Genomic DNA, 18,521 nt, shown 5'->3' with positions numbered 1-18,521 from the left:
TTTTCCTTTTTTGTCGTTTTTGGCTTTTTCTGTATTTTTTTGCCTTTTTTGTTGATTTTGGCTTTTTCTGTGTTTTTGCCTTTTTTGTTGATTTTGGCTTTTTCTGTACAGAAATGTCTCTGAGGAGAATTATTTTGGCAAGCCTCTTCAGGCTCAGTTATTCTGAGAGAGTATTATTTCGGCGAGCCTCTCCAGGCTCAATTATTCTGTGAGAGTATTATTTCGGCGAGCCTCTCCAGGCTCAGTTATTTCTGAGAGAGTATTATTTCGGCAAGCCTCTCCAGGCTCGGTTATTCTGTATGGTGAGAGAGTATTGTTTCTGCAAGCCTCTCCAGGCTTAATTATTCTGAGGAAGTATTTTTTCAGCAAGCCTCTCCAGGCTCAATTATTCTGTACAAACTGAGGAGTATTGTTTGTATCCTTGCCTTTTTTCGTTTTCGGCTTTTGTTGACTGCTGTCATACACAAGCAATTTTCTATTTTTCTATTTTATGCAATTGCCTCATGATAAGGTCTTTGAATGTGCAACTAATGTGTGTGATGCACAAATGCAAGTTTTATTATTTAATGTTTTTAGAAAAATGAATGGCTCTCCCTATCCTCCTTTTCTTGGAGGAATTTCTGTCATCGACGTGAGGGAATATTTTTGTGAGCCTTTTATGCAGGAGATTATGGATTTTATAGGAACCCCTCCAATTTTCTTTATTGACCGATTATTAAGGAATTTCATACAATTTTTTTAGAAATACCAATTTTAGAGGCATAATCACATGGTCAAGAGAGAAGAGAAAATGAATAGATATTTTATTGATATTCACAAGTGTTTTTACAGAAAGATATACAGAAGGTTTTTTCTGAAGAATGGCTGGCCAGGGTAGGCTATATACATTGGGCTTAACAATTATATCTGTAATTGTTGCTCTTTACATTCCCCTAGTTGCTTCGGGTGAGATGCCTGAGCCAGGAGCGTAGATGCTGCAAGACGCTTGCTTCTAGAAGATAATCACTTGAACCGCCTTTCGGTTTTTGATTCAAGTGATCGTTGCTTGCTTTGTTTTTGCATCTTATTCTTTTGCCCCTAATTTTTGCCTAGGACGTATCCTAGCGGGGATAACTTTTGCCTTTGTTTTGCCTAGTACCCTTGTACTGGCGGGCTTTTTGTTTTGCCCTAACTTTTGCCTAGGACGCCCTTTTTGGGTTTTCATCCTAGCGGGCCTATGCAAGCAACGTCTTCAAGCATAGTACTTCTTTACCACGTCAGCGTTGACTGGGTATCGAAGTTCTTTTCCATCCATGTCTGTGAGGATCAATGCTCCTCCTGAGAAGGCTCGTTTTACCACGTATGGTCCTCCGTGATTTGGGGCCCACTTTCCGGTTTTGTCCTTTCGAGTTGGTAGCAATTTCTTCATTACCAACTCTCCCTCATGGTAGACTCGAGGGTGGACTTTCTTGTCAAAAGCCTTTTTGATCTTCCTCTGATAGGCTTGACCATGGCATATGGCGTTCAGCCGTTTTTCTTCAATGAGGTTCAACTGGTCATACCGGCTTTGAACCCGTTCTGCTTCGGAAAGTTTTGCTTCCATGATTACCCTTAGGGAAGGTATTTCGACTTCGACGGGTAGCACTGCCTCCATCCCATAGACGAGGGAGAATGGAGTAGCTCTTGTAGATGTGCGTACAGAAGTCCTATAACCATGGAAAGCGAAGGGTAATATCTCGTGCCAGTCTTTAAATGAGACAACCATCTTTTGCACTATTTTCTTGATGTTCTTATTGGTTGCCTCGACTGCCCCATTCATCTTCGGCCGATATGGGGAAGAGTTATGGTGTTGGATCTTGAATTCTTGGCACAGTTCTTCCCCCATTTTATTATTCAGATTAGATCCATTATCAGTGATGATTTATTTCTCCATGCTTCCACTAGATTATTCTAAAATCTTTTGGGACAAGAGAGAAAAGAAGGGAAAGATATTTTTATTCTGAAGTTTGTGTTTTAGAAGGGATTTATTTTTCAAAAATGGTTTTTGTAAGAATGGATGGCCAAGGTAGGCTTATGTGTTTAGGCTTGTTTGATTAAACACTTATGAAGTTAAAAAGTCGTGTTGTGATTCGACAACTTGGATAGCTTCCCTTGAACCTTTCTTTTCGAATTCGGTTCATGGTACCATCATGGATTTATTTTTGTTTTTTGATTGTCCTTATTTTTGCCTAAAACACCCTTTTGTGGTGTTTTAGCGGACTTTTGTTTTTTGTTCATTTTCGTAACCCTAACTTTTGCCTAGGTCGCCCTTTTTGTGGGATTCCTAGCGGGTCTTTTGCTCTTATTTTTGTGCAGCCCCCTTTTTGGGTTTCCTGCTTCTTTTATTTTAAAAGATTTCTTTTTACCCATGATGGCACTTGTCGAGGCCAAGGGAAGGTGCTCCAAGTTGTCACACACACTTCCACATAAAAAATGATGCGGGTTTATTATTATTAAGATGATTTTAACCTCATTCATGTTTATTCAAACAGGGTTAAAAATAATGTGGTTTAGAATTTTATTATAAGCAAGAAAAGAAGCAATGAAGAATGATTTTATTATAATTGTAGACCCCTAAAATTGTCCGGGTCGGAAATAAAGCTTGAAGACTCTCGAAGACTGAAGGATAATCAGCCAGAAGGACTCCTCGAAGGCCCTAGGAGGGTTCTCTGTAGGTCCAGAGGTCTTAGAATAGCTCAAAATAAAGAAGTGGAGGGAAAAAGCCCAATACGGCCGTACTGAACTCAATACGGCCGTATTGAAGCTTCAATACGGCCATACTGAAGTCAGTACGACCGTATTGACACTTCAATACGACCGCTGCGAACTCAATACGGGCGTATTGAAATTTCTGACTTTCAATACGACCGCATTGAACTCCAATACGACCGTATTGAAGTTCAAAAATTTCAATACGGCCGTATTGGCCCTGTAGGCCGTACTGCGCCTATTCCCTATAAATATGACGTCAATTGGACGTCATTCCACACTTTTCAACATAGTTTGAACCCTCTCCTTGAGTATTCTGGGGTTTTTGAGCAGTGTTCTGCCCTAGAAATCACTCGGAGAGTTGATCCGACGAAGTTCTTGAGCCCCGAGCCATTTTGCTTGAGGATCGAACCTAGTCGAGGGGAAATCTTTTTGATTCCCTTAGTTAAAATTTTGTTCTAGGAGAGCGAGGAGCGGGCTTGTAGAGCGTGGGAACGCCAAAACGCTTCCCAGTTCTTTACAATATATAAAAGCACGCTTCAAGAGGTTTCCTTTCAATCCTTCCTTTTACTGCTTTCTGTGTGTATATTTAAACTGTCATCATGTAGATAGTCAATTCATAATTGTTTAGAATAAATAGGGGTAATTTAGTAATTTTATACTGTTCTGTTAAAAATAATCTGTCATAGGGAACCCGAAAGGGGCGCTGTGGGGTGCTAACACCTTCCCCACGCGTAACCGACTCCCTTACCCAACTCTGGTTGTAGTGGCCAAAGTTGATTTTTAAATCAATTGCCTTATCCCTTTTTCCAATGTTTTGAGTAAAACATTGGTGGCGACTCCACGAACCCTCCTTTTATGAAAACCACTAATCCATGGAGGGTCCCGCTTGGGATTAATATGGATTAGTGAGCCTTTTAATAAAATTGCTCGTTTGACGAGGTCTCAGTTTGAGAATAAGTCATTCTAGCAATCCACTATTTTTAAACAAATAAACGAGTCCAACCATCCTTCGCGAATGCCGAAAGCCCCGTTGCGGGCCGGTGGCGACAGATGGCGACTCCACTGGGGAAGCTTCGAGAGTCAGTCCCATTTAGTGACAGACTATTTTTAACAAATAATAGTTAAAATTACTTTATTACCCCTTGCTTGTATAAAAACATGATTTATTATATGGCTTTAAATAACTGTTGTATGTTTAAATTCCGCAATTGTTTGAAATACAAATTGCACACAAACCTTTGCACACAACAGTTCCCTCTATACCCGGGGGCATGAGTGATTAACCATAGGGAGTGGATGTTAGTACGGCCGGTTGTCGAATGGGTCTATAGGTGCCCGTAGACCGTTGTCGGAAAACATCACTCAAGGTGATAACCATGAACTTGAGTCCGACGGTGCGTTGGAACTTTCCATCGACCTACGACGAGAGGAATTGGGTCCCTATAATGGGGGCACCTTGGGGGCCTTGGACTGGTGAGAACAGTTAGAACCTACCTTGAATATGCACCATTTCTGCAGGAGACCCCCACCTCGTGATTCGCTCGTGACTGTTCGTGGATGAGTGAATTGTGTGTGCATTTTTATGTGACATTGTATGAGCATACATTGCACCTTTTAAACATACAACATTCTTTTTTAAATAAAAAGAATAAATAGAAATAAAGATCTTCTAGTGCATGGTGTTAACATCTACCTTCATCACATTCATATAGGTAGTTTCCCTTTTCACCCAAAAATACAAAAAATATAATAAATAAAAATACCCAAAAAAAAAGAAAAAAGGGTTATTTATCCAAACCAAGCAATATCATGCATCATTTTAGGAACATCCTAAAAACATGATAATGCTTAGTTGAATAAACACAATGCATGCATATTCAACATCATCATCTCATATCATGCATATAGATCATGGAGGGATCTAGGAATCATTCATTTCATACATCCCTCCTAGTAATTCAGTAATAAACATAAATAAAAAGAAAGGATTAAATCGATGCGTATGTTCAAAAATGGATCGCACGCCGTTCGTCATCAAGTGTAAGCCAACAACCGCGCCAAGCGAGCGCACATCAACTCCGTTGTTGGTAATCAAGACGAATAAAGGGGAAGGTCCGACACCATTAAGGATCACCGTTCCAAGGCCTTTCCCTTACAAATCAAATAAGGCTGTGCCGTGGATATACGACATCCACTCTTCTGCCGACAGCGATATCTCCAACATCGCTGGACTTGGGGGCATGACTAGGAGTGGTAGGATCTACACTCCCGATGATCTTCATAACAAAGCCCCCAAGAATAAAGAAAAAGAAGAAAAAAAACCGAGGAAAATAAGGAATCCGAGGAGGAGACAGACAAGCTGTTAAAATATATCCGACAGAGCGAGTATTCCATCATGGATCAACTTCATAAGACGCCAGCAAAGATTACTCTGTTGTCGTTGATCCTATGCTCCGAACCGCATCGGCAAGCTCTGTTGAAAGTCTTGAACGAGGCATATATGTCGCACACTATCTCCCAAGACGAGTTTGAGGGGATGGTTAGTCACATCAAGGCTAATGATCACCTCACCTTCATCGATGAAGAAATCCCCGCCGAGGGATCAAAACACAACAAGCCCTTGCACATCTCTATAAAGTGCAAGGAGTATCACATCGCAAAAGTCTTGGTGGATAATGGATCTTCCTTGAATGTGATGCCAAAAAGAACGCTCAAGCAATTGGCAATCAAGGGAGTCCAAATGCGCCCGAGCAACATGATCGTTCGAGCCTTCGATGGTTCTAACAGAGAAGTGGTGGGAGAGATCAATCTTCCAATCCAAATTGGACCCACTATCTTTAAATGTCGAATTCCAAGTGATGGACATTACTCCAACATACAGCTGTCTCCTCGGCCGACCTTGGATTCATGATGCAAAAGCTATTCCTTCTACGCTTCACCAGAAAGTCAAATTCATTGTGGGTGACAAGCTGGTGACTGTACAAGCTGAAGACGACATACTCATCAGCAAGCCATCCACCATACCTTATGTGGATGCAGTGGAGGAAGCTCTAGAAACCGCCTTCCAAGCATTGGAGATTGCCAATGTTGAAACGTTTCCCCGAGAAATGAAGAAGGTAGCTCATATGCTCACAAAGAACGGATACTTGCCAAGACAAGAATTAGGCAAGGACTCCCAAGGAATCCCGGAGCTACCCATTATCAAAGACAATCCGGGGAAACAAGGGTTAAGATACAACCCTAACAAAGATCAAAGGACGAAGAGGAACCAAGATCCTTCTTGACGTTCTTTAAGCCAGATCTTTAGGAAGGCCGGTTCACAAATCGTCAAGGCCGGTTGTCGTCATCGAGTGTCCTTTTCCTTCTAATAGGGATGTGTAAATTCGGTGACTATTAGAGATCACTCCTCGGGGACAGCCCGACCCCCGAGCCTCGATAGGGCACATGTTTCCATTATGATTATAATAAAATCATTCTTTATTAATTCTTTATTGCTTCTTTTCTTGCTTGCAATAAAATTCTAGACCGCATTATTTAACCCTGTTTGAATGAACATGAGTGAGGTTAAAATCGTCTTAATAATCAATAAACCCACATCATTTTTATGTGGAAGTGTGTGTGTCAACTTGGAGCACCTTTTCTTGGCCTCAATAAGTGCCATCATGGATAAAGAAATCCTAAAGAGCAAAAGACCCGCTAGGAATCCCACAAAAGGGTGACCTAGGCAAAAGTTAGGGTTACAAAATAAGACCAAAAGACCCGCTAGGAATCCCACAAAAGGGTGACCTAGGCAAAAGTTAGGGTTACAAAATAAGAGCAAAAAACCCGCTAGGAATCCCACGAAAGGGTGACCTAGGCAAAAATTAGGGTTACAAAATAATGAACAAAAACAAAAGCCCGCTAAGACATCACAAATGGGTGTTTTAGGCAAAAGTTAGGGCCATCAAAAAAGGAAAAAACAGAATAAATCCATGATGGTACCATCAATTGAATTCAACAAGGGGCTCAAGAAAAGCTATCCAAGTTGTCAAAACACAATCATTAATAACAAAGATGTGCTTAACCTCATAAGTGTTTAATCGAACAAGCCTAAACACATAAGCCTACCATGGCCAGCCATTCTTACAAAATCCATTTTTCAAAAATAAAATAATCCCCTCTAAAACACAAACTTTTGAAAATATATATCCTTTCCTTCTTTTCTCTCTTGTCCCAACGATTTTTGAATAATCTAGTGGAAACATGGAGATATAGTGATCAATAGGAGGGTTGACACATCTTCTAAAGAAAGGGAAGAATCATTTGGTTGATGACACCAAAATCAAATACGCATCATTCCTCGGTAACAGAAATCGGCAGCGCACAGTCCGTCTGGAGGAATGGCAAAATCCAAACACAAAAACGCATCGGTTAATTCTTTTGAAAAAAGAATCAAATAGAATCAGGTGCATCATACTGCATACATGCATACAGATGATAGGTGTACTGGAAGATCACTTATTCTCTGTTTATTGAAAAAACAAAAAATATATAAACTTCAGAAAAAACAATACGCCCGTATCATGTTCAGTACGCCCGTACCAAAATTAGGGTTATGAACAAATTTTCAATTCAATACGGGCATACTGAAATGGATGCGGCCGTATTGGCCATAAAGAAATTTTCAAAGACCTCGTCATGAGGCAACTACATAAAAAAATAGGAAAAATTGCTTGTGTATGACAGCAGCAAACAAAATGCAAAGATTCAGAAAATCAACAAGCGTCATACAGAATAACTGAGCCTGGAGAGGCTTGCCGAAAGAATACTCTCAGAATAACTGAGCCTGGAGAGGCTTGCCGAAAAAATACTCTCAGAATAACTGAGCCTGGAGAGGCTTGCCGAAAGAATACTCTCAAAATAACTGAGCCTGGAGAGGCTTGCCGAAAAAATACTCTCAGAATAACTGAGCCTGGAGAGGCTTGCCGAAAGAATACTCTCAGAATAACTGAGCCTGGAGAGGCTTGCCGAAAGAATACTCTCAAAATAACTGAGCCTGGAGAGGCTTGCCGAAATAATACTCCTACAAAATAACTGAGCCTGGAGAGGCTTGCCGAAATAATACTCTCTCATAAATTTAATTTCTTTAGCACTTTTAATTTCTGTACAGCAAAAGCCAAAAACATAAAAAAGGCAAAATACAGAAAAAGCCAAATCAGAAGAAAAGGCGAAATACAGAAAAAGCCGAAAATAAAAAAGGCAAGGATATAGAAAATCCAACAAACAATTTGTACCAAATAACTAAGCCTGGAGAGGCTTACCAAAATAATACTCCACATCCTCCACAGTATGCAGAATAACTGAGCCTGGAGAGGCTCGCAGAAATAATACTCCCCAGAGGGAACCTCAGCTCAAGCTCACGGAAAAATCCCCAGCGAGAGCTATCAAAGCAAAATCGACGCAATCCCCAATGGAAATGCGATCATCCAACAATATATACAAGTCAAAGGACTTAACACTTCCTCAGAGGAAGATAGCTCTCCGACTCAAAGCACTGAGCGAGGCTAAGCCTGTAGAGGCTTCCTAAATAATACTCTGGGATACAATAAGATCCCCAAATCCCCAATCGCCTACTCAAGAGGCATCCCTGCAAAAAGGAGAAGAAAATAAAAAGATCAATAATCATTCCCCAAGTGGAATCCGGCTCTCAGCCTATCATTGAACATCAAGATGATCTGCCTAACAGAAGAGGCCAATCACAACCAATGACAAAATCCCCTGGCGGATAACAGCCTACACAGAGGCAACAAAATCCAGAAAATCAAAAAGAGATACCCGAATAAGGATAAACCGGGATACTCCACCAACGTCAAAGGACGTCAGCCAAACATAAGGCATCGCTCAACTCAGAGAGAAAGAGCATCTGTGTCTATACCCCAAGGAGTCAGAAATTCCCCAAGGGTACCAACAATGCAATGCAAGTTGGGGCACAGGAACCTGTGAATGACTGCACATCCCCTAGACGGATCCCTGCGTTATCCAGCCCTCAGTGGCACAAAAATCAAAAATAATCGTCGAAGCAGCATCGTGGACTGTGGAGACAAAATCAACATCCAGAATCCCCAGCGGATAACAGCCTACACAGAGGCAGCAAAAAATCAGAAAATCAAAAAGAGTTACCCGAACAAGGATAACCGGGATACTCCACCAACGTCGAAAGGACGTCAGCCAATCATAAGGCACCGCTCACATCAGAAAGAGCATTTTTGTGTCTGCATCCCTAAGGAATCAGAAATTCCCCAGTGGGAACCAACTACGCAATGGAAAGTTGGGACACAAGAACCTATGAGTAACTGCACATCCCCTAGACGGATCCCTGCGTTATCCAGCCCTTAGTGGCACAAAATCAAAAAACAACCGTCGAAGCAGCATCGTGGACTGTGGAGACAAAATCATCACGAATCCCTGGAAAGGAGATATTCACGCTACCCCGTCGTCACAAACACGGAGGTATGCAGCTTCCGGCTCGAGCAATGAGCGAAGCTATCTCTGGAAAGGAGGCACACACTGCTTACCATCGTCACAAAGGTACTTAGCTTCCGGCTCGAACAAAGAGTGAAGCTAAGCCTGGAGAGACGGTACTTACAGCTTCCAGCTTGGACAACAAGCAAAGCAAGGCCTGGAGAGGCAAAACTCACACTGTTCACCGCCGTCACAAAGGTATTTAGCTTCCGGCTCAAACAAAGAGTGAAGCTAAGCCTGGAGAGACGGTACTTACAGCTTCCAGCTTGGGCAACAAGCAAAGCAAGGCCTGGAGAGGCAAAAATCACACTGTTCACCGCCGTCACAAAGGTATTTAGCTTCCGGCTCAAACAAAGAGTGAAGCTAAGCCTGAAGAGATGGTACTTACAGCTTCCAGCTTGGGCAACAAGCAAAGGCCTGGAGAGGCAAAACTCACACTGCTCACCGTCGTCACAAGGATACTTAGCCTCCGGCTCGAACAAAGAGTGAAGCTAAGCCTGGAGAGGCGGTACTCAACCATCAGCGTCATCAGAGGCGCATTGATGTCCAACTTCCGGCTCGAGCGTCGAGCGAAGTTGACCTTGGAGAAGGTAAACTCAGCTACCGAGGATGTCAGAAGCGCCAAGGTATGCACCCACCTGGAGAGGCTACTCAACAATTTTCCGCCGGAAGACGCTACAAGTCAGAAGGTCGGCACAACACCCGGACAATTGGGTCAACTCCTTTACTTGTCAGCCGATACACCAAAAGGCCGTCCGACTAAGTAAAGGGGGGGCAGCTGTAGACCCCTAAAATTGTCCGGGTCGGAAATAAAGCTTGAAGACTCTCGAAGACTGAAGGATAATCAGCCAGAAGGACTCCTCGAAGGCCCTAGGAGGGTTCTCTGTAGGTCCAGAGGTCTTAGAATAGCTCAAAATAAAGAAGTGGAGGGAAAAAGCCCAATACGGCCGTACTGAACTCAATACGGCCGTATTGAAGCTTCAATACGGCCATACTGAAGTCAGTACGACCGTATTGACACTTCAATACGACCGCTGCGAACTCAATACGGGCGTATTGAAATTTCTGACTTTCAATACGACCGTATTGAACTCCAATACGACCGTATTGAAGTTCAAAAATTTCAATACGGCCGTATTGGCCCTGTAGGCCGTACTGCGCCTATTCCCTATAAATATGACGTCAATTGGACGTCATTCCACACTTTTCAACATAGTTTGAACCCTCTCCTTGAGTATTCTGGGGTTTTTGAGCAGTGTTCTGCCCTAGAAATCACTCGGAGAGTTGATCCGACGAAGTTCTTGAGCCCCGAGCCATTTTGCTTGAGGATCGAACCTAGTCGAGGGGAAATCTTTTTGATTCCCTTAGTTAAAATTTTGTTCTAGGAGAGCGAGGAGCGGGCTTGTAGAGCGTGGGAACGCCAAAACGCTTCCCAGTTCTTTACAATATATAAAAGCACGCTTCAAGAGGTTTCCTTTCAATCCTTCCTTTTACTGCTTTCTGTGTGTATATTTAAACTGTCATCATGTAGATAGTCAATTCATAATTGTTTAGAATAAATAGGGGTAATTTAGTAATTTTATACTGTTCTGTTAAAAATAATCTGTCATAGGGAACCCGAAAGGGGCGCTGTGGGGTGCTAACACCTTCCCCACGCGTAACCGACTCCCTTACCCAACTCTGGTTGTAGTGGCCAAAGTTGATTTTTAAATCAATTGCCTTATCCCTTTTTCCAATGTTTTGAGTAAAACATTGGTGGCGACTCCACGAACCCTCCTTTTATGAAAACCACTAATCCATGGAGGGTCCCGCTTGGGATTAATATGGATTAGTGAGCCTTTTAATAAAATTGCTCGTTTGACGAGGTCTCAGTTTGAGAATAAGTCATTCTAGCAATCCACTATTTTTAAACAAATAAACGAGTCCAACCATCCTTCGCGAATGCCGAAAGCCCCGTTGCGGGCCGGTGGCGACAATAATCATAGTGGAAACATGTGTCCTTATTTCATCACTGGTATGGGTCCTAATGTTGACCTCTTTTATCTCTCGGCCATGCCCCAAATTTACAGTCTCCAGTTTCTCTTGACGAGCTTCTTGATCTAGCAATCTTTGCAGATCCGGAGAAATGGTCTCCTCATCACTGTCCAACTCAACCCTTTCACCTTCGGATCCCGGTCAGAGCGAACAATTACAGACATAATTATTTTATTGGTTCTGTTTAGGTTTAGAATTTTTACTGAGGAAAGAGAGAAAAGAACAAAAGAGAGAATGATATGTGAAAAATGCCTCTTTATTGATATGTATTAAAACTGTAAAACCCTTATTTACATGAAAAGGTTCTCATGATCTCGGGTACTGATCATGAGTCCTTAAAAGAAAAATGAAGGGGCCCTATCGTGGCTTGTTCTTCTCTCTACTCCTGCTTTGGCAGAGGATTCTTGCTCACGTCGGGCGCTGTCGAATCGAAGGTGACCCACCCGGCATCAATAAGGTTTTGGACCTTGTATTTGAGAGCTAGGCATTTCTCTGTTGAATGCCCTGGTGCCCCCGAATGGTATAAACATTTGTCTTGTGGCTTGTACCAATCGGGGTAAGGTGGGTCGATCTTCCTTGGTGGAACATGAGCTAGAAGTTTGGCTTCTACTAGCTTCGGCAGGAGATCGCTATAAGTGGTCGGAAGTTTATCAAACTTCTTCACAGGGGTGAATTGCGATCTTCCTGACTTCGAAGTGAAAGTAGCCGAGGGTATGGTTATAGCATTGACTCCTCCCTCTTTCTTCTTCCCGAAGGCCTTCTTAGCTTCATATGATTGGGAAGGCTTAGCCAGCTTCCCACTTTTAAGTCCTTGTTCCACTCTCTCCCCAATGGTGATGATGTCCGAGAAGAGTGTCGTTGTGTTCCCTATCATTTTATCGTAATAGGGACCAGTCAACGAGTTGATGAATAAGGACACCGTCTCCTTATCCGACAGCGGGGGCTCTATCTGTGCCGCCAACTCCCTCCATCGTTGGGCGTACGCCTTGAAAGATTCATCATTCTTTTTACTCAAGGCTTGAAGATCTGACCTATCGGGTGTTAGGTCGATGTTGTATTTGTAGCGCTTGAGAAAGGCGTCGGCCAACTGCCTCCATGTGTGTACTAGATTTCCATCTAGCTGCATATACCAGTTGAGCGCGGTATCAGCCAAGCTCTCTTGGAAGCAGTGGATCAAGAGCTTTTCGTTTGTGGCACATGCAGCCATCTTTCGGCAGTACATGGTGAGATGACTCTTAGGGCAAGTCGATCCCACATATTTTGGGAAATCTGGCACTTTAAATTTGGGAGGGAATTGGATGTCCCTCACCAAGCACATGTCGGCGGCATCTTTGATGTCAAAATCATGCCCTTCCATAACCCTTAGCCGATCCTCAAGAGCATGGAATTGTTCCTTTGAAACCTCGGGCTCTTCAATCATGATCCCCGCCCCAAGGGGTACAGCTCGTGGAGGTTCTTCCTCATGTTCCTCCTCCTCATGATGATGGGACTCATGGTCACTGTGGTGAGACCCATGTACATTATGGTGACGCATGAGTTCCATCATTTGCGCCATTTGTTCTTTGAGCTGTGAGAGCTCGGCTGTAAGCTTCTTATTTTGGTCCTCCAACGCTTCCATCTTCTTGATTTTCTGTGCGTGCGTGAGGACAGAGAGATGACCAGCCACTTTCTAAAATGAATGTTTATTCTAATTAGCTTACTTATGATATGAATACACTCTTGATGTGAGCTTGATAATCTTTCATCTTTAAGGCGCTGCCTTTTTAAGATGAAAGTTTATCACCCTCCCTAGCCTATGATCTCTCCACAACGGAGAATCTCAATAGTCATGGGTCCCTTTTACTCACATCGAGAGGGTATTGGTGATCCTAAAATGAATAATTGATGAGGATGCATGAGGTCTTATTGGCAATGATGTACATGCTCCTCGCTTTTTATTATATTTTCACACATTGGTTTTTCCTCTCATGTCATGACATTTTCATGCATGGGGATTATTCTTTAGACCTTATCACGAGGTTATTTATTAATGCACAAACAATTGCACATAAGCATTTACACAAACAATTCACTCATCCACGAACAGTCACGAGCGAATCACGAGGTAGGGGTATCCTGCAGAAAGGTGCATATTCAAGGTGGATCTAACTGTTCTCACCGGTCTGAGGCCCCCAAGGTGCCCCCATTATAGGGACCCAATTCCTCTCGTCGTAAGCCGATGGAAAGCTCCAACGCACTGTCGGACTCGAGTTCATGGTTATCACCTTGAGTGATGCTTTCCGACAACGGTCTACGGGCACCTATAGACCCATTCGACAACCGGCCGTACTAACATCCACTCCCTATGGCTTACCACTCATGCCCCCGGGTATAGAGGGAACTGTTGTGTGCAAAGGTTTGTGTGCAGTTTTTATTTCAAACAATTGCGTAAAATTAAACATACAACAGTTATTTAAAGCCAAATAAATAAACATGTTATCATACAAGCAAGGGGTAATAAAGTAATTTTAACTATTATTTGTTAAAATAATCCATCACTAAATGGGACTGACTCTCGAGGCTTCCCCAGTGGAGTCGCCATCTGTCGCCACCGGCCCGAAACGGGCTTTCGGCATTCGCGAAGGATGGTTGGACTCTTTTATTTGTTTAAAAATATGGATTGCTAGAATGACTTATTCTCAAACTGAGACCTCGTCAAACGAGCAATTTTATTAAAAGGCTCACCAATCCATGTTAATCCCAAGCGGGACCCTCCATGGATTAGCGGTTTTCTAAAAAGGAAGGGTTCATGGAGTCGCCACCAATGTTTTACTCAAAACATTGGAAAAAGAAGTTTAAGGCAATCGATTCAAAAATCGACTTCGGCCATTACAACCAGAGTCGGGTAAGGGAGTCGGTTACGCGTGGGGAAGGTGTTAGCACCCCACAGCGCCCCTTTCGGGTTCCCTATGACAGATTATTTTAAAATAATAGTGCGAAATTACTAAATTACCCCTATTTATTCTAAGCAATTATAAATTAACTATCTACATGATGACAGTTTAAATATGTACACACAGAAAGCGGTAAAAGAAGGGACTTTAAAGAGATAAACCTTTGAAGCGTGCTTTCTTATATATCTTGACAGAAATTGGGAAGCGTTTTGGCGTTCCCTCCCTCTACAAGACCGCTCGCTCCCTCCTATAAAATTTTAACTATGGAAATCCGGAGGATTTCCCTTCGACTAGGTTCGAGACTCAAGCAAATGGCTCGTGACTCAAGAACTTCGTCGGATCAACTCTCCGAGTGATTTCTAGGCAGAGCACTGCTCAAAAAAAACCCAGAATACTCAAGAAGAGGGTTAAAACTCAGTCCGAAAGTGTAGAATGACGTCCCATTGATGTCATATTTATAGGAAAGAGGCTCAATACGGTTTATGAGGGTCAATACGGTCCGTATTGAAGTTTCTGAACTTCAATACGGCCGTATTGAACTTCTGGGAGGCCGTATTGGGCTTCATTCCCTCCACTTTCTTATTTTTTTGCTACTCTAAGACCTCTAAACCTACAGATTGTCATCCTAGGGTCTTCCAGGGTCTTCCAGGAGTCCTTCCGGGTGACTTTCCTTTGATCTTCGAGAGTCTTCGAGTCTTATTTCCGACCCGGACAATTTTAGGGGTCTACACTTGACAACCTCGGGGTAGTTGCATACCTCCGTGTTCCTGACAACCTCGGGGTAGCTGAGTATTGCCTCTCCAGTCTTGTGCATACCTCGGTGCTCTGGACATCTGGGTAGCTAAGTATTGCCTCTCCAGGCTCTGTGCATACCTCGGTGCTCTGGACATCTGGGTAGCGCGAGTTTGCCCTCTCCAGGGATTTGTGATGATTTTGTCTCCACAGTCCACGATGCTGTTTCGATGATTGTTTTTTGATTTTCGTGCCACTGAGGGCTGGATAACGCAGGGATCCGTCTAGGGGATGTGCAGTTACTCATAGGTTCTTGCGTCCCAACTTTCCATTGCGTAGTTGGTGCCCATTGGGGAATTTCTGATTCCTTGGGGGTGCAGACACAAAGATGCTCTTTCTGATGTGAGCGGTGCCTTATGATTGGCTGTCGTCCTTTCGACGTGGTGGAGTATCCCGGTTATCCTTATTCGGGTGACTCTTTTGGATTTTCTGATTTTTGCTGCCTCTGTGTAGGCTGTTATCCGCTGGGGATTCTGGATGTTGATTTTTGATTGACCTCTTCTGTTAGGCAAATCATCTTGATGTTTAGTGGTTTGGCTAGATGCCGAATTCCGCTTGGGGAATATTTATTTTTTTATTTTTCTCCTTTTGTAAGGGTGCCTCTTGAGTAGGCGACTGGGGATTTGGGGATCTTATGTATCCCAGAGTATTATTTAGAAAGCCTCTTCAGGCTTAGCTTCACTCTTTGTTTTGAGTTGGAAAGCTATCTTCCACTGAAGAAGTTTAAGTCCTTTCGACTTGGATATTCTGTTTAGATGATCAAGCCTCCCTTGGGGAATTTTGCTGATCTTGGTTTGATAGCTTTCACTGGGGAATTTTGGCCTGTGAGTGGAAGCTGAGATATCTCTGGGGAGTATTATTTCGGCGAGCCTCTCCAGGCTCAATTATTCTGTGGGAGTATTATTTCAGCAAGCCTCTCCAGGCTCAATTATTTTGTGAGAGTATTATTTTGGCAAGCCTCTCCAGGCTCAGTTATTCTGTATGGTGAGAGAGTATTGTTTCGGCGAGCCTCTCCAGGCTCAGTTATTCTGAGAGTATTATTTCAGCAAGCCTCTCCAGGCTCAGTTATTCTGTATGATGCTGTTGATTTTCTGAATCTTTGCCTTTTGTGTCGAATTTTGGCTTTTTCTGTTGTCATCCACAAGCAATTTTTCCTATTTTCCATTTTATGCAATTGCCTCGTGGTAAGGTCTTTAAATGTGCAACTAATGTGTGTGATGTACGCGATGCAAGTTTTTATTTTTGTTCTTTTATTTAGAAAAAATGAATGGCTCTCCCTATCCTCCTCTTCTTGGAGGAACTTCTGTCATTGACGTGAGGGAATATTTTTGTGAGCCTTTTTACGCAGGAGATTACGGATTTTATAGGAACCCCTCCCATTTTCTTTTATTGACCGATTATTAAGGAATTTCATACAATTTTTTAGAAATACCAATTTAGAGGCATAATCACATGGTCAAGAGAGAAAAGAAATGAATAGATATTTTATTAATATTCACAAGTGTTTTTACAGAAAGATATACAGAAGGAAATTTCTGAAGAATGGCTGGCCTGGGTAGGCTATTTACATTGGGCTTAACAATTATATCTGTAATTGTTGCTCCGTACATTCTCCTAGTTGTTTCGGGTGATATGCCTGAGTCAGGAGTGTAGACACTGCAAGACGCTTGCTTCTAGAAGATAATCACATGAATCGCCTTTCGGTTTTCGATTCAAGTGATCGTTGCTTGCTTTATTTTTATGTCTTATTCTTTTGCCCCTAACTTTTGCCTAGGACGTATCCTAGCGGGGGTGATTTTGCCTTTGTTTTGCCTAGTACCCTTGTACTGGCGAGCTTTTTATTTTGCCCTAACTTTTGCCTAGGACGCCCTTTTCGGATTTTCATCCTAGCGGGCCTGTGCAAGCAACGTCTTCAAGCGTAGTACTTCTTTACCACGTCAGCGTTGACTGGGTATCGAAGTTCTTCTCCATCCATGTCCGTGAGGATCAGTGCTCCTCCTGAGAAGGCTCGCCTCACCACATATGGTCCTTCGTAATTTGGGGCCCACTTTCCGATTTTGTCCTTTTGAGCTGGTAGCAACTTCTTCATTACTAGTTCTCCCTCATGATAGACTCGAGGGTGGACTTTCTTGTCAAAAGCCTTTTTGATCTTTCTCTGATAGGCTTGACCATGGCATATGGCGTTCAGCCGTTTTTCTTCAATAAGGTTTAACTGGTCATACCGGCTTTGAACCCATTCTGCTTCGGAAAGTTTTGCTTCCATGATTACCCTCAAAGAGGGTATTTCGACTTCGACGGGTAGAACTGCCTCCATCCCATAGACAAGGGAGAATGGAGTAGCTCCGGTAGATGTACGTACGGAAGTCCTATAACCATGGAGAGCGAAGGGTAACATCTCGTGCCAATCTTTAAATGAGACAACCATCTTTTGCACTATTTTCTTGATGTTTTTATTGGCTGCCTCGACTGCCCCATTCATCTTTGGCCGATATGGGGAAGAGTTGTGGTGTTGGATCTTGAATTCTTGGCATAGTTCTCCCACCATTTTGTTATTCAAATTGGATCCATTATCAGTGATGATCTTATCAGGAATACCGTATCTGCATATCATATTCTTTTTGATGAAGGATGTTACCACCTTTCGGGTCACATGAGCATACGATGCTGCTTCTACCCATTTGGTGAAATAGTCAATGGCCACAAGAATGAATCTGTGCCCGTTGGATGCTTTCGGCTCAATGGGTCCAATAACATCCATGCCCCACATTGAGAATGGCCAAGGCGAAGCCAATACGTTGAGTGGGGTTGGTGGGATATGAATATTGTCGGCGTATGCTTGACATTTATGGCATTTTCGCACATATTGGTAACAATCATTTTCCATGGTCGACCAATAATATCCCGCCCTGAGGATCTTTTTAGCCATTGCGGGCCCGGGAATGTGGGTACCGAAAACCCCCTCATGAACTTCTTTGATCATGTTTTGAGCTTCGACTTGGTCTACACATCTCAACAAGACCGAGTCATAATTTTTCTTGTAGAGGGTTTCGCCGACTAACAAAAATCCCATGGCCCTTCTTCGGATATGCTTCTTGTCATTATCACTGGCCATATCAGGATATTCCCCTTTTGTCAAATATTGCTTGATGTCATGGAACCATGGATGATCATCAACTACTTCATCTATCAGAAGGCAAAACGCTTGCTTATCATGCCTCCGGATATTGATGATGGGCATTTCATGCTCATTATCCAAGGCGAACATTGATGATAGTGTAGCAAGAGCGTCGGCAAACTGATTTTCCTCCCTTGGAATGTATTCAAAGACGACACTTTGGAAGAGTTGTGTCAAATCTTTGATGTGCTCAACATATGGTATCAATTTGGGATTTCGGACTTCCCATTCACCTCGTAATTGGTAGATGACTAGGGCCGAATCACCAAACACTTTGAGCTTTAGGATACCATTGTTGATGGCTGCTTGGATTCCCAACGCGCAAGCCTCGTATTCTGTCATATTGTTTGTACAAT

Source organism: Cajanus cajan, chromosome 4 (genome assembly GCF_000230855.2).
Source record: "Cajanus cajan strain Asha chromosome 4, NIPB_CcT2T_4, whole genome shotgun sequence".
NCBI classification, from domain to species: domain Eukaryota; kingdom Viridiplantae; phylum Streptophyta; class Magnoliopsida; order Fabales; family Fabaceae; genus Cajanus; species Cajanus cajan.
The sequence above is the reverse complement of the archived record's forward strand: the minus strand, read 5'-3'. Positions refer to the sequence as shown.